A 17756-nucleotide genomic window follows, 5' to 3' on the forward strand; every position below is an offset into this window, starting at 1 on the left:
TCTTAAAAGAGAAAGCTCACTTTCAGATTCATGTTTATGTCTCCCTCTGAACCTAGTGCAACATATAATGAGAGCAAAAAAAAATATTTGTTTGAATTGAATAACTGATTCTAAGCAACCTTTATAAATGGCTTTTATTAAAAACAATTATTTTCTTTAAGCATCTTTATAATAATAATTCATGCTTATTGAGTATTTTACAGTTTTATGTGTACTTTTATCATCATCCCATTATGAACTGAGTTGTCTGAATATTTCTTTATATTTTACAGTTAAAGAAAGTGTCTATCACTTCAGCTAGTAAGAGTTAGAAGTACATTTTGTCTCTTATAGATCATAAGATCATAGATTCATAGTGTCAAAAGGGACCTTGAAAGTCATCTAATTCATCAGCTTCGCTTGAAAGATGAAATAAAACTTACACTCAGAAAAGCATGATTTTTATATTTGTAATATCCCCAGGATCTAGTGCAAAACCTGATACATATTTGGCAATTAAGAAACGCACCTAGATGTTTCAGTGAGTAGAACACTGGTCCTGGAGTCAGGGAGACCTGAGTTCAAATTTGGCCTCAGACATAGTAATTGTGTGACCCTAGGCAAGTTCTAATTCTCTTTCCCCCTGTTTCTCATATGTAAAATTAACTGGAGAAGGAAATGGCAAACCACCTCAACACCTTTGCCAAGAAAATCCCAAATGGGTTGGGAAGAGTCGTGCATGGCTGAAACAACTGAATAATAACAACAAAAATATTTTTAATTGATTGATTGCCCAAGGTCATGCAGGCATTGTGTGGTGGAGCCAGCATTAGAACTTAGATCTTCTGTCTTCAAAATAAGTGTTCATTTAATTATATGACACAAATTCCATATTCTTTTCCTACATCCAACTTTTTTCATTCTCAAGCCAAAAATCCAGAACAAAAATGAGCATAAACTTTAAAGTTAATATTTATATTTAAGAGACAGCTAGGTGGCACAGTACTTAGAGTTCTGGCCCTTATATCAGGAAGATTTCAATTCAATTCCAGCCTTAAAACTTACTAGTTGGGTGATCCTAGGCAAATCACTTAAGTTTTACCACCTCAGCTTCCTTTGCATAAAATAAGTATAATAATAGCTCCTACCTAAAAATAATAAGTGGTTTGTAAACTTAAAATGTCATATAAATACTATCTAGTAGTAGTGGTAGTAGTAGTAGTAGTAGTTGTCGTTCTTGTTGTTGTTGTAGTATAAGTCTGATATCATATATGCTAGATGTCAATTATATCTTCTATCCTAAAAGGGTAAAATAGTAAAGTAGAAGAATCATACTAGATGATGTCTGCAATACTAGATATCCTAAATCCTTTATAACGTATAAATGCAATATATTTATTCATTAAAATGCCCATCACATATCCAAAGGTAAATGGTTCCCATTCAAATGGTGAGATACTCCTGATGCTTCTGTGTGCATACAACTTCGTGTTGATTGCCTTCTACATGAACACTATATTCATTTCAAAGAATTCAGCCTGTCTACACAAGAAGAAACAAGTGAATAAAGAATGCCTATTTTCTAAACCATGCTATGTAATTAAACAACAACTTATTGGTTTGTAACATATTAATGATCATGTTGGCTCAGAATTAAACAGGATTAGGATAGATTCCTTTGGAAATTTGTGGAGACTTTCTAATTATTCCAGTATTGTCTCTTAAAAATGATTCAAGATGTCTTTAATGAAAAATATTCCTCACATGAAGTTGTATAACAACAGGTCATCAGATACCCCAGTCTTATAAGAATTACAGTTGGAGCAAGGATTCTGGGAAGATGGCAGAGGTCAAAAAATTCCAAACTCTGCAGATTTCCCCCACAAATAAGACAAAAATGGTATCTCAGGAATTTTCACTTTCTAGACAATATAGTTATTTGGGTGTCTGAGCAGAGGAAGATAGGGGGAAGCTCTGCTGATAAGAGATGCCAGATACAACAGTGAGGCCCAGAGAAGGTGCCATGAGTGAAAAGGAACTAGCACATGTCCAGTAAATGCAGAAGGAGTGGGGCAGGTCACTGTTAGCAATGAACACTTACAGGAAGGTGGAGTTCTTGGTTTTAGTTCCAGGTCAGAGGAGAGAACTGGAGGAGGATGTGAGGAAAGAGGTACAATCTGCTATACCTCAGGACTAGAGAAAATTACAAGTTGGTATAATTTTTGTTTGCTCATTTGTTTGTTTTTTAAACGAGCAGGCAAAGGAGAAAGAACCCAACCATACAAAGTTACTATGGACATAGAGAAGACCAAGGCTCATCTTCAGAGGAGGATACTGAGGTAAAATAAAGCTTCTCCCACCACAAACAGTAATGTCAAATGCTTACCAGCCCAAAAAGAATTCATGGAAGAACTTTAAAAACCAAAAGAGAAAGATTGAGGAAAAATTAGAAAAATAAGAACAATCCAAGAAAAACAAGAAAATTATGAAAAGGAAGTTAACCAACTGGAAACGGAAATCCAGAATCTTATGTAAGAAAATGATTCCTTAGTGTATTTGTCAGATTTATAGAGAATGGAGAAATTTATGAGACAAGAGAAAGAGAACATTATGAAGTACAAAATGAATAATTATAATTGCATTAAATTGAAAAGTTTTTGAACAAACAAACCCAATGCAACCAAGACTAGGAGGGAAGAAGAAAACTAGGAAAGAATTTTTGCAAATAATAAAGGCCTCATTTCTAAAATATATGGAGAACTGAGTCAAATATATAAGAACGCAAGTCATTCCCCAAATAAATGATCAAAGTATGAAGAGGGAATTTTCAGAGGAAGAAATTAAAGATATCTATAATTATATGGAAAAATGCTCTAAACCACAATCAATTAGAGAGATGTAAATCAAAACAACTCTGAGGTACCACATCACACCTATCAAATTGTCAAACATGACAAAACAGGAAGATGATAAATGTTGAAGAAGATGTGGGAGACTTGGAACACTAATTCATTGTTGTTGGAGCTGTGAGCTGATTCAACCATTATGGAGGGCAATTTGGAACTATGCCCAAAAGACTACAAAAATGTGCATACCCTTTGACCCAGCAATATTGCTTCTGGGCCTCTATTCCAGAGAGATCATAGAAATGAGAAAAGGCCCCACATGTACTAAAATTTTTATAGCAGCTCTTTTTGTGGTGGCCAAAAACTGGAAATGAAGGGATGCTCATCAATTGGAGAATGGCTGAACAAGCTGTGGTATACGTATGTAATGAAATACTATTGTGCTATGAGAAGCGATGAACAGAAAGACTTTGGATAAGCCTGGAAAGACTTATATGAACTGATGTTGACTGAAAGGAGCAGAACCAGAACTTTCTACACAGTAACAATCACAGTGTGTGAAGAATTTTTCTGGCAGATTTAATACTTCATTGAAATGCATGGACATAAAAAATTTCCAATGGACTCAAGGCAAAACTTCATTCACATCAAGAAAAAAAAAATGTGGAATTGGATCACAGACAGAAACAGACCATTTTCTTTTGTATTTTGTTATGTTTTGTTTTGTTTTATGGTTCCTCTCATTCATTTTAATTTTTCTAGGCAATGTGCATTTAATAAGAATATAAGTGTAGAACCCATATAAGATTGTATGCTATCTCAGGGAAGGAATGGGGAGGGATTGGAAATAAGAGAGAAGGAGTGGGAATAAATCTAAGATATATGGAAGTGACTGTTCAACAGTGAAAACAAATAAAATAATTCCATTAAAAAAATAAAAGTGAAAAAGAAAATGAATCCTTGAACATTGGAATTGGGCAAGGGTTAGCCAGTGAAGTTATGAAAGAGCAAGAAATGATAAAAACAAATTATAAAGAATGAAAAATTAGAAAAGAATGTTGAAACATCTCATAAGAAAAAACAACTGATCTGGAGCACAGATCAAGAAAAGAAAATGTAAAAATAATCAGAATTCCTCTAAGCTATGTTTTTTTTTAAAAAAAAATGAATCTTGGTACAATAACACAAGAAATAATTAAATAAAATTGTCCCAAAGTGTTAAAACAAGAGAGGAAAGTAGAAATAGAAAAAAATCACCTGTCACCACCCAAAAGAGATCCGACAAGGAAAACATACAGGAATATCATGACTAAATTCTGCAATCTCCAGATCCAGTACAGAAATTATTATGAGCAACGAGATAAAAATAATGCTTTTATGGTAAAGTTACATTTAGAATCACAGAAGACCTAGTGGTGGCTACATTAAAAGACCATATTTCTTAGAAAGCTATATATTGAATAGCAAATGAATTGTGATTGCACCTGAAAATATCATATGCAGCAATCCTGAACAAAAAAAAAATTGATATTCAATGAATTGCCAGACTTTCAGGATTATATTGCAAAAGCCCTGATCATAATAGATAATTTATCTGACAAGATGCAGGAGAAATATAAGGTAAATATCAAAGACTAATTACAAGGGACTCAATAGTTAAAAACCTTATTTTTATACAAGGATATGTAAATTATATGCCTAAGTAATGAGTAATTGGGTAGTTCAAAAGAATGATTGGGGTAGAGATGAGTATGATGTGATTCTAAATAGTAATACTGTCTAGGAAAAAGTAAAAAGCACAATCATCTCACACAAATGAGATTTTAGAGGAAGAACTGACACAGAAGGACTTGATGAGGGATAAAGGCTGGTTTTGAAACCCTATTCACATAAGGAATGGGTTAAAGAAGGAAAAAGACATATATAAAGGATATATAAGGGTATAAAAGGGTATAAGTGTGCATATATGTATATATGGGTATAAAAGTCTTCTAAATTCAGGAGGAAATAAAAGGCTAAGTGGATAGGGACCGGGAAGGGATTTTTAGTGAGAACCCTGCTCACATCAAATCTGGATTAAAGAGAGAAGAATATATCCATTTAGAAGAGAATAGAAGTTTTCTAAACTTATAAACAAATATGAGGGTGAAGGAATAGGATAAAGGAGGATGTAGAAGGGTGTCTAGATTAATGGGAATGGTTTAAGGAGGGAACAGTGTGTAAATTTGGAAGGCTATACAAGTCTTCTAAATTTAGATGGAAATGAGTCAAGGGGAAAGGGTGGGAGGGAAGGAAAAGGGAGGGTTCATTGTGGGGGTAAATTATGTAAAAAGAAGGCAATGTGGTAAGTAAAAGTAGAGGAGACCGGAGTGATAGGAAATAAGAGGTATACACAAACGAAAAATAAAGATCTGGAATAGAATTTATTAGAGAAAAAGAAGGAGTAGGAATCATGACCTCAAACAAAGTTAAAGCTAAAATAGATTTAATCAAAAAGAAAAATAGAAGAACTAAATTATGTATTAAGATTAATCAATATTGCTTTAGATTATTTAAAATAACTAGATAGTATAAGATTAGAATATTGCTAAGGTATAGGAAATGATGATTAGGTGGATCTAGAAAATAATATGGAAAGACTTGGATTTATGAAGGTAGATATCTACCTTCAGAAAAACAGACCATAAGCAAGTATAATATAAACTTACATAAATGCATAAGAGTGCATATATGTTCATGTGCATGATTATAGACATTTATAAATATGCACTTAAGTGTATGCATCCATGTATGTGTATCTGTGTGTACATGTGTGTATATATTAATGTGTATATATGTATGTATAACTATCTATATCTGTGCTTAATTGTAGTCTGGGGGAGGGAAAAAAGAACAAAGTAAAGAGTACACAGCAAAGAACAAAACAAAGCCTATGAGGAAGTAAAGAAAAGATGGATAGATCTGAATTCAATGTGTAGTATATATTATAAAATATTTTTAGAAATGGAAATTTATTGCTTTATATTTTGAATACTCTCTTACATTCTACTGTGCCCATGGCTATGTTTTTTTTCTTTTCTTGCTTTGTATTAAATTTTAGTATTTGTTTCTTTTTTTTCTTTCCTTAGTTTATATTTAAGCTTAAAATTTAAAAAACTACAAAAATTTATGATTGGAAATCATAGAAATAGATGGAGATGATTGCATTTGATTAGAATACACAAGCATATTGACAATGAAACAATGTGGATCAAATGTGGCAAAAAAATCTATTAAAATGTAAAGTTATAGGAATAAAGCAGAACATATCAAGTGAGAACATGAAAATCATGTATGCTTCATGGATATCTACATAATTTCAACAAATCTGGAGAAAAACCCCAACAAGTTGGGTGTACCCCAATGGAACTTATGGGAGGACATGAAAAGGGGATGGACATTTGAGAAGACATGAAAAGATTTTGATCCATACTCTTGGAGGAAGGACTATTATTAGTGTGATCACATATTGATCCAAGTATCTAAAACATACCATTCTATAACAGTATTTCTTTTTTACTGAATAATACACTAATTAAAAGTAAGTGTTATTAAGTGAATGGTATATTTGTTAGTATAATGTTAATCTTGGATGAATCATTTTTGCAGTGATATTAGAAAATATAAGTAATCACACCTGCATAATTCTCTTTAACCACTATCAAATAGGATCCTCAAGCCCCTAAATTCTGCAGTTTCCAAGAATTAATTACTAATTATAGGAATTGCTAAAACTAAGTGAGTCGGTTTAAAAAACAGAATTACAAAGCAATTTACATCATGGATACTTAACATATTTTTAGGCCTTTTGCCTTTTGGGATGCTAACAATTAATTGTTAGCCAACTAATTATTCAGCCAGTCAGTCAACAAATATTTATTAAGTCCTTTCTATATGCTAGAGACTGTGTTAAGAACTAGAAATTCAAATATAAGCAGAAAGAAAGATGGCTTGAAGGGTAAAGATAGAACATCAAAGGAAACTGAAAAAACGGTAGAGGAAATTAAGGGATTGGGAAGTAGCCTGTTAGGGCACAGTAGGAGTTCAGAGTGCAGCCTTGAGTAGAATGAGGTAACACTGGCCTGAGTGCTTTCATTAAATAGAGGTACAAAGAGGAGGATCAGATGAGGTGGACAGGGTACAGTAATGGAAGGTAATTCCAAAGTGTGAATTTCAGGCCTGGAGTGAAACTTCAGGATGAAAAAATGTGGAATGGGTTTTATAAGACTAACCTCTTAAAAGTCTAGCTATTTCCTTCTAGTTCATCTACTGGTAATTTGAGTTGCTACCCGCAGATTAATAGTGATACTTGAGTTTAGCCAAGAATACCAAATGACAAATTTCCATTCGGGTTCAGGTATTTATCACTCTTTTGTCTCCTTCCTTACAAACAGCAGTCTTCTACTGATCAGAATAGGTGTATAATCACTTCCCAATCTCTATGAAAATATCCTACACACATATATATATATATATATACATATATATAAAAATATGTGTGTATATGTATATATGTATATATATATATATATATGCATTCTATTAAAGGGTAGAAAGGTTAGAAAAAAGACTATACTCCATCTTTCTCTTGGTCTGAATAAAACCACTCTGATCATTTTCTTTCAGTATGGATAGGGTTCCCCTAGCAACCAGGCTTCTGTATCACTCCAATAAATTCACCTACTCATTTGCTCTCCTCTCCTTATCGATGTTTAATAAGAATTAAATGGTGTTATTGAAAAGGTTTGGTTTTGTTGCTTTTTATTGTTATTCATAACACTTGATTTCTTGGCAACAATTTTTAAAGGGGCCAGGATTTTTCCTGTGAACATTGTTAAACTTCATGAATAAAATACATTAGCTCTTTAACAGTTATATGGTCATTTTCTCTCATCTGTGTCAAAACTGAAAATAGCAATTAGATTGAAACACACACAGCATCATTCATCCCACATGTGACATAACAAAAGTAACTCTAACCTATAAACATTGAATGGCTAAAGCAATGATTATCACCTAGTGCTTCCCCAAAAGGATTTTCTAGTCGCAAGATTTCTGCAATTGAAGTATGTATATGCCAGTAGCTAGTCCAGATAGTCTAAACTGAAATTTTAAAAATAAGAATGACGTAAATGAAGCTATAGATACAAAGCAATTTGTAATGAAAAATAAAATCTGCATAATCTTTAAGGAAAGCAAATCTGTATGACCTTATATAAAAAAATGACCACTTCCAAAGTACCTGTCACTGTTTGTAATTTGTTACCTGTGTCCCCACATATTTTTCATTAAAGAGAATGTTAGAAAGTACACTAATTTTGGAATTAGAAGTTCTGAGCCTTACTGTCAGCTTTCTCGTGTGTGACGTATCACTGAGTCTCAAAGTAAGAACCTCTAAGGTTTTTTTTTTCTTTTTTTCCATTACAAGTCTGATTTATAACAGTATAGAAGGTCAAATCAAACAAATTCCTGAAAGTTAACCATCTAAATCATTGCAAAAGGATAAAGGAAAATGTAGAAACTTTACTTATGAATTAGAACAATAAAATTGGTACAGTTGCAATGTCTTTCTCTAGATCAATGTTTTTTGGTTTTTTGGTTTTTTTGTGGGGGGGGGGGGGGGGAGGCTTGCTGAATTTACCCAATGCATAATGAACTTTGTTGCAGCCTCTCATTATGAATCTCTTGGTTTGTTTTCAGAAAAAAAAATATTTCATGCTATGCTTCCATCCATTCTGCCATTATCTTTCATTTTATTGAATTGTGTCTATTTACATTTAAAATTATGTGTTAGGTTTACATTTTCCACCACTGTCCTCAGCATTACTTTTTGTTTGTTTGTTTTGGTTTTCCCCTTGCTCTTTTAGATCAATACTTTGGCATCTGATTTTGCATAAACTATTTTGTTATCATTCTTTCCCCAATGATTCACCAGGCTGGTATGTCTACTTTTTTTCCCCTTTTTTGGGCTTTTGACTTGAATTGTTTTCACTTATTTAATTTTTTTAAAAAAATTCCCTCTATTTTGACCTTCTCCTTTTTTCTCTCTGTTAAGTGAGGTAATTCAAAATTTCATCTTCTCTTCTTTTTCCGATGTTTTCGGGTTTTGCTTTTTGCTTTTCTTTTGCTTTTAGCTCTGTTCTCTTCATTAATTCTCCTCTTTTCTGGCATATTCTAAAATTTTATTATGACTCACGGGCTCTACCATCGTTCATTCCTTCTTTAACTTCTCTCTCTTTCTCATGGCACTTGAAGTTCCTGAATGACTGCGTTTCTGTTACCTCTTATAACCAACCATTAAAGATCTTCCTTACAATGAACACAGGCAAATCCAATTGATGCAGTGACCTTATTTCACAGTATTTATAATTTCCTATACGCATCATCTCCCACCTTTTTATGAAAGGAAGAAAACTTAAGTAATCGTGTTTGATTTTTAAAATAACATATTTTCATCTTCCTCTGGTATTTGATATATAGCTGAAGTGGGGCATAGTCCCAAATCACCAACAGTATTCTTTTTTCCTTAAGACATATGAATAAATAAGAACGAAAAAGAATACTTCATAAAATGTTTAGAAATATTTTAGTTCACTGTAGAGAACTAATTCTTTCATTAAAAAAAAAAAATCCTTTGTACCAGAATTAACAAGGTGGAGTAGTAAAGAGAACAACAGATTAGGTTTTAGTATAGGTTTCACTACCTTGCTAAGGAAATCCTGGACAAGTCACTGCCTCACTGTGAGCCTCAACTTCCTCATTGGTAAATTAGGGAAAATAATCTATGTTTGAGTACAATTGCATTTGAATTTCCTACCTGTTGGAGTTACTGTGTTTTCAAAATGTGAGATAAAATGACCAGGTGAGTGTGCGTGTGTGTGTGTGTGTGTGTGTGTGCACGCATGTGTGTGACTATAAAACAATTTGCCCTGGTCACTATATTGAAGTTAGATTGTTAAAATACTATTAATAGTCTAGGGAATGAGGGAAAGGTGCTTTTCTGAAAAGTTGCTTTTACCAACATGATAGAAGCATTTCTCTGCAAATCTTAAGCTCAAGTGACTGTCTTGGTAACAGATTCCTAGGAGGAAAGAATAGTTTAGGTACATCTCTTGTTTTGTTAGTTTATGTGTGAAGGGGATCCATTGGTGCTATTTGACATACTCTCCAAAAGGGAGCACCGGGGACCTTTTGTAACCCTGTCTTAAAGTACCTCATCTGCAGCCACTAAAGCATTTTATTACTTATCCTGATGCATGGGTGTACAGAGGCTTTGCGCACAGCATTATTTAGTATTATTTTCTGTAGGTCCATCGGCACATAGTTTAATGGGCATTATGATATACGGTCAAGAAATCTATGTGACATCTGATAGTAATCTTTGAGTCAATAAAGGGAACAGCATTTTAAGAAAAGAATGAGCAAACCTGGCTATAGGAGCAAGAAACAGAACATTATAAAAGATTTAAAAGCAAGGTACAGGCTTTTTTGGTCTAGGAGCCATTCACTACAGTAATAAAGTCTATTCTCAGTCCTATTGTGAAGATTTGTCTATGGAATACAGTGGAGACAGTTTGTTTAGGCAGACAGCATAATATTGCCATTTTAGAATGATTTCCACTCCTGTATTTTTTTTAAATGTTGCAAAAGGTTATCATTTGAAGAATGAACATTAGTCATGCCAAACTAAAATATCTCTGGGTTTTTCTACATTTTTCAGAGGGAATTCTTTCACATTCAATCACAGGATTAGGTGGAGCTTAGAGTACTCATTTAAAAATGTATATTTGTATTGTAGTATGGAATAATTCTGTATTTGTATGCATAAATATGCATGTACATGCATAGATTTGCACATACACATGTCTATATATAAAACTGAAGAAAGAAATGAAATATCACAGAAATACTTAATTTAAAGTGAATAATAAAAGTATGACTGTAAGGAAACAAGGGGTAACCAACATTGCAAATAATGTCTATCAATCCCAGTTATTGTATTGGTTGGTTTGGTTGAACTCTTCCCCCTTTTTATTTTCTTAGTCTTATTTTTGTTAATAAAGGATTTTATAAGGCAAGATAAGTGGATAAAGATCTGTTCTCAGAGCCAGAAAATCCTAGATTTCTGTCCTGTCTCTGATAAATATTGACTGTTTGACCCTGGGCAAGTCCCTTAACTTCTCTGGGTCCCATTGGTGATTCCTTTCTCCTTCCCCCCTTCCTAGGTCTTGATAATACAGTGGTAGAGACCACCAAGGAGGCCAAGGGGCCCACTAAGGCAGACATAACAGAGCTGTGCCAGGATACATTCTCCAAAATGGCCATGTACCTGATAAGTGAGCTAACCAGTGAAGACTATAAACTTCTGGACAATGTGAACAAACTGACTAGCTTGAAACATCTAGAAATGAAAGATGCAGTATATATAACTAGAAACCTAAAGGACTTAAACCAGAAATATGCAGCACTTCAGTCTTATTTGGATCAGATCACTTGAACTGGGGAGCAAGTAGCAGCTCTTGATTTGGCAGCTTACAAATTGGCTGCATTTTCAGGGAAGCTAGAAGCAAAGTTCGAAAGGTGATAACAGTATTCTTTAGCACAAAGACTTTAACTACAAGAATATTTCATAAGGGTCGAAATAAGTGAAACAAAATGTATTACTATCCTTCCATTCCTAAGAAGAGGAGGTGCTGCTAATCCAAGGAGAATCCCAGGTCCCACCTTTGGTTTGATGTGTAATTCTGGCCACTCTGATTTTTCCTAAACCCCCTGGAACCTCATCTTATTGAATGCTTCACTGTGTGCCTTGGACCAAGGCTCAGAAATCTAGATCAGCCCCATCTAGAGTGAACATAGATCAGAGGCTCTGGTCTCCCTGCCCCCTGACTCCTCCCTCTCCTCTATGGCTCCCCCCATCCCACCCCCTTCATAACCTGTTCTTGAACTTAAATTAAAAGAATGCTGATTGGGGGCAGGGGGGCAAAACAAACAAAAAAAATAACTTGGACTCAGTCAAAAGGCCACACCCAAGAACCTAGAAGGTTATATGTGGCCTTGAGGCCCTAGGTCCTCTGAGGTAGGGTTTAAAATAGGGATAGACATATAATAATGAAGACTATGTAAGGATTTTGAACAAACATTTTATGCAAAGGAAGAGGGATGGGAAAGAGGAGTTTCTGTGTGCCCAGGTTATTAAATCTTTATTAGAGTTTAGAGTACATGGAACGGAGTAGGATAAGTTTCAGGAGGTAGGGAGGTACAAGATGGCAGAGGGGCAAAGGTTTTAAAAACACATTAAGGAGTCTGAACTTTACTCAGCAGGCAAAGGAGAGATTGGAGTTTTACAAGCAATAAAAAAGCCCTGGTAAAAATATATATATCTAAAGAAGTTTCTCCTGACAGAACTTTAAGGGATGGATAAGAGAAGGGAGAGAATGGAGGACAAAGGACCTCTTCTAAAACTCAATCAGCAATTCATGTGAGTCTTAATGAAGGCCTACACTAACAATTAATCAACAAAAATGTAATTTTAGCATGTGTCAAGCATTATGAGAAGAGCTGTATACCTCAGCAAAAAAAAAAAAACAAAAAAAAACCATAAAATCCCTATCATTTTTTTTTTCTTTTGGCAAAGCAATTGAGGTTAAGTGACTTGTCCAGGAGTCAAACAGCTAGTAAGTGTCAAGTGTTTGAGGACAGATTTGAACTGACTCCGAGGTCACCTAGCTACTCCAAGAGTTCATACTTTCAAGGGGCTTACATTATTTTGGTAGATATCAATCTGTAAATAAATAGATGCCTAGAAAATATGGAAATAACAGAGGAAGGGTAACCTTAAAGGAGAAGGTTCACATGGCTGGAGGGACTGGAAAGGCTTTGTATAGAAGGTGACTTTATATTCTAAGTAGTGAAGGAATCCAGGGATATCAAGAGTTGGAGATCAAAAGAAGAGAATATTCCAGGCATAGTTAGCGCAAAGATGGAGAGAGGAGATGATATGTCATGTCCAAGTAACAGCAAGTAGCCTTGTATCATTAGACTATATGGTGTTCAGAGAAGAATTATATATTAAAAACCTGGAACTATAGAAAGGGGACAGTTTGTGTAGAGCATTAAAGACCAAACAGAGGATCTTACATTCAGTCATGGAGGTGAAAGGAATTTACTGAGCAGGACAATGACTTATGGTTCGGAAAATCACTTTTCTAAGTGGAGGACATATTGAAACAGAAGGAGACTTGAGGCAGGGAGATTAAACAGGAGGTTATTGGGAGAGTCTAGGTAAAAGATGATGGGTTTACTTGACTGAAGAAAAGAGAACATCAACTAGAGATAATGTGAGAATAGAAATGAAATAAATTGATTATGAATCAAGTATGCAAGAAAAATAAGACTGAGAAGGCTAGTAATAATTAACATAATTAGGAAAATTGGAAAGAGGACAAATTGAGAGAACTGAGGGAAGAAAATAATGAGTACTGTATTGGATATGCTGAATTTGAAATACTTATGAGACATCTACTATGAGATGTCTAATAGACTGCTGGAGAAAAGGGATTAGAGTTCAAAAGGAGTGTGTTTAATGAATATATAGCTATAGGAATCATCTGCGTAGTCATGTAGAATCCATGGGAATGATGTTACCTCCATGGGAGATAGTAGATATAAAAAAAATAAAAATGTGGGCCAAGGCAGCATGCAGTTAAAGGGCTTGACTTAGCTTAAAGTTGAGGGAAATAATGAGGATGAAGAGATAGCAAAGGAGATTGAAAATGGAGAGTCAGACAAGGAGAATGACAACCAGTAGAGCAGTGAATATCCACTGAGAAAAGAAATGACCCCAAAACATTAGGTGATCAACAGTATTATATTTTACAGAGGGGATAAGGACTGAGAAAAGGTCTTCAGATGGTGATTAAGCAATCACTTGCAGCACTGAAGAAAGTAGTTTCCACTGAATGGTGGTACCAGAAGTTCCATTGCTATGAGTTTAGAAGAGGGAGATAGAGTAGGGGCATAGAACACATTACAGATTTTTCAAGGAGAAAGACAAAGATATGATGGAGAGATATAACACAATACCTAATATTACAGGAATATCAAGTGATTGTTTCAATAACTGGCATGCAGGGAAAGGGCCACCATTTAGAGGTTAAAAATTAGAGAGCAGGGATCATGATGGAGGAATTTAATTAGAGAAATATGAGAAGCAATGTGCATAGAGAGGGGAAGTCTGTGGAAAGGCAAAGGAAAATATATTCATTGGAGATTAGAATGAAGGGAGAGAAAGTAGCATTAAATGTCAGTTATTTGAGAGTTCTCAGTGAATGGTCTGCATTTCGTTGTTTAGTATGTGTCAAAGTAGCAGTGGGAATAAAGAAGTGAGGTTGTATCAGGAGGACTTTAGAGGTGGAATCAAAGAGACTTAGTTATTGAGGAGATTTTTTTTTAAACTGAGGGGGACACAAGAGGATGATAAAACTTTTTTAGTTCCAGTCTTTAATTTTTTCAGATGAGTAAAGAGCACCAGATAGGAGAGTTAAAATTACCTAAGGTCACAAAGTTAGTTTAGTAGCAGAGCCAGGATTTTCTCCCCAGCTTTCCTGACTCATAGGTCAATACTCTTTCTAATGCTACATATTACCTCCAATGTACTTTCTTAAAATCTATGAAAAACTTAAATTTAATGTTTTAAATGTTTTTACTACTAATTCTAATTGCATGATATTTGAAGCAGGGAAAGAAACAGAATTTTAAGTTTAGAAAAAAAAATTACTGGCTGCCTTCTTTTCCATTCCAACTTTTAGTTTGGAAATAACCTAATGAACCATTGATAGTTCAAATTTGGGGCTGATTATTCTTGTAACACACATGGTACTGAAATTAAAATGAATTTTGTTAGGACAGAAATCAGAGCAGTGTTGAGTTCACTGATTTGGTCAATAGTTTCCACAGATAAATCAATCACAATTAGTTAGAAATAAAGCATTGTGGTTATCTAGTTATTCTAAATAGGCATTGAGACTACACAATAAAGGACCTTTTTATGAAATAACACCACACATTTAGTTGCGTTAAAGGAAGCCAACACTTTCTATTGAAAATTTCATCATTGTTAGAGATCTTTGTAAACAGAATTGCTCTAGTTTTCTTCATCACACACATGGATTTACCTACAAACCAGTAGGATGGAAATGCTTTTCACAAATTAATTGATAAAAAGTTTTAAAAAATATACATGAAAAAGCTCTTAGCACCATTTAGATAGTCTTATATTTAGAATTGGAAGAGACCTTGATATTGGAGTCCAAAGTCCTAGACTCAGATTTCGATTCTGACAATTGCTAGTTGTATGGCTCTCAAAAGTCACTTAAAATCTTGAACCATCAACTTTCTACCCTTTAAAACAGGGATAATAATATTTTCTCTGTCTTATCATGGTGTGAGGACCCTGCCTTAATAATTAAAAGGTACTTTAAAGTGGGAGTTATCTTTTATTTTCTCATCTCTTTCTTTATTTTACAAATAAGAAACTAAGGCAAAAATAGGTTAGGTGATTAGTTCAAGGACATAGTTAGAGCTGATCAATTTTAGAGCTAGCAATATAACCACAGCTTATTCAGCTATACAATAACAATTATATTACATGGGATTCTGTAAGTTTGCAAAAATGAATCCAGTAAAACTTCTATTTTCATTGTTTGGAAAGCAAGACTGACAAAAAAGGGAAAAAACTCAAACTCTGCTTCTAAAGCTGCTTTTGTATTCTGAGCAATTTAGTTTGGGATTATCCTGAAGGTGATGCTCCTGATTTCCACTGGGAAGGTAAAAATCGACATGCCAACAGAGTAACACAAATTTCCAATTCACAGAGCAGCAAGAGAAACCTGTGCATTCAGCCCAGTTTGAGAAGAAGGTACACAGCTGCATAATGAAAAGAATATTGGCAAAATCAAAGGAGAAAGGACTTTTGATGTAATGATAATGCTTTCATTTAGATTTATTCTTCATTGTCACAAATTCAGTTGCACAAGAAGAAAAAGTAAATTTAAAATTTTTTCTGTTCATGTTTTTTTCAATTCTCTATGCTCAATAAAATTGTAAATTTAAAATATGTATACTTGTTAAAGATACTGAAAAATAACATTGATATTTTCATTCACTTTCTGGAGATGTTAATTATGAAATTATATTAAAGCACAGCAGAATATATGCATGATACAGAAATGCATTTTTAACAAAATGCTGAAAGTATATAAAGAGAAACAAAAAAAGAAAAAATGATGCAACTCCCTGTATAAGAAAGTTGCATAATTGAAATGGATACAAATGTTTCTTCCAAAAAATGAATTTCCTCAAAGTGAGCAATATCATGATCAGTGGTGATTTTGACACCCCATAATTTAAGAGATAGTTTCAGGAATTGTTGTGCCACAGTCTTACCTCCCTGGACTACGAATTAACCAACATTTTATTGATAGGCCTCTCATCTATTTCCTGTATTTGAGTATTCTTCCAAATGACTGCAATGCACATTATAAAATTTCCTTGATATGTTAATTTTCATGTTTTGTGACTTACTCTCTTCCATTTCAATTATCTATTTTATTAGGATATTATAAATCTACTCTTAAACTGCCCAGGTGACTTTTCAATAAAAATCATTTTACATATTAAAAAATTTAACAATAGTTCAGTGAGTAAGAGTGAGAAGTCACAAAAGCTACAGCAAGGTTCATAAAAAGATGGTACAGGTAAAAATTGAATGCAAAAAAATCCTTACATCACCCAGTAAGGAAAATGGTCAAAGTGATAGAGCTAAGACTAACGTGCCAGATAAACATGACTTATCACTTGTTTCACACAAGTGAATTATAATTCTGAACTGTCTTTTTTTTTTAATTCTCTCTCTCTCTCTCTCTCTCTCTCTCTCTCTCTCTCTCTCTTCTCTCTCTCTCTGTCTCTCTCTATTTCTCTTTGTGTGTGTCTCTCTCTCTTTTTATATTAATAATATTTATTTTCAGTGTTCTACAGTCACTACTGTATAACTTAGATTTTTATCCCCTACCAGTCCCCTACCTCCCCCCTTCTCCCTTAAATGGCACACAATTTTGTATAGGTTCTACACATACGTTTCTATTAAATACATTTTCACTATAGTCATCTTGTTCAGAAGAATTAAAATGAATGGGAGAAACCATATAACAAACCAAAACGTAATACAAAAGAAAATGATCTGCTGTAATCTGCTATTGAATTCCATGGTTCTTTCTCTGGATGTGGAAGGCATTTTGCCTTAAAAGACCATTGGAAATTTTTTTAACTCCTTGCATTGCAATGAAGTTCCATGTCTACCAGAAAAAAATTCTCACACACTGTGGTCATTGCTGTGCACAAAGTTCTCCTAGTCCTGTTCCTTTCATTCAGCATCAGATCATTTAAGTCTTTCCAGGCCTCTGTGAAGTCTTCCTGTTCAACATTTCTTATAGCACAATAGCATTCCATTGCATTCATGTACCATACTTTATTCAGCCATTACCCAATTGTTGGGCATTCCCTTGATTTCCAGTTTTTGGCTACCCCAAAGAGTGCTGCAATCAATATTTTTGTAGATGTGGGACCTTTTCCCATTTTTTTGATCTCTTTGGGATACAGTCCTAGAAGCGATATTGCTGAAACAAAGGGTATGCATATTTTTGTAGCCCTTTGGGCATAGTTCCAAATTGCTCTCCAGAATAGTTGGATCAGCTCACAGCTCCACCAACAATGAATTAGTGTTCTGACTCTCTCACATCTCCTCCAACATTTATCATCTTTCTGTTCTGTCATGTTAGCTAATCTGATAGGTGTGACGTGGTACCTCAGAGTTGTTTTAATTTGCATCTCTCT

The sequence above is a fragment of the Notamacropus eugenii genome, chromosome 7 (assembly GCF_028372415.1).
Source record: "Notamacropus eugenii isolate mMacEug1 chromosome 7, mMacEug1.pri_v2, whole genome shotgun sequence".
NCBI classification, from domain to species: Eukaryota; Metazoa; Chordata; class Mammalia; order Diprotodontia; family Macropodidae; genus Notamacropus; species Notamacropus eugenii.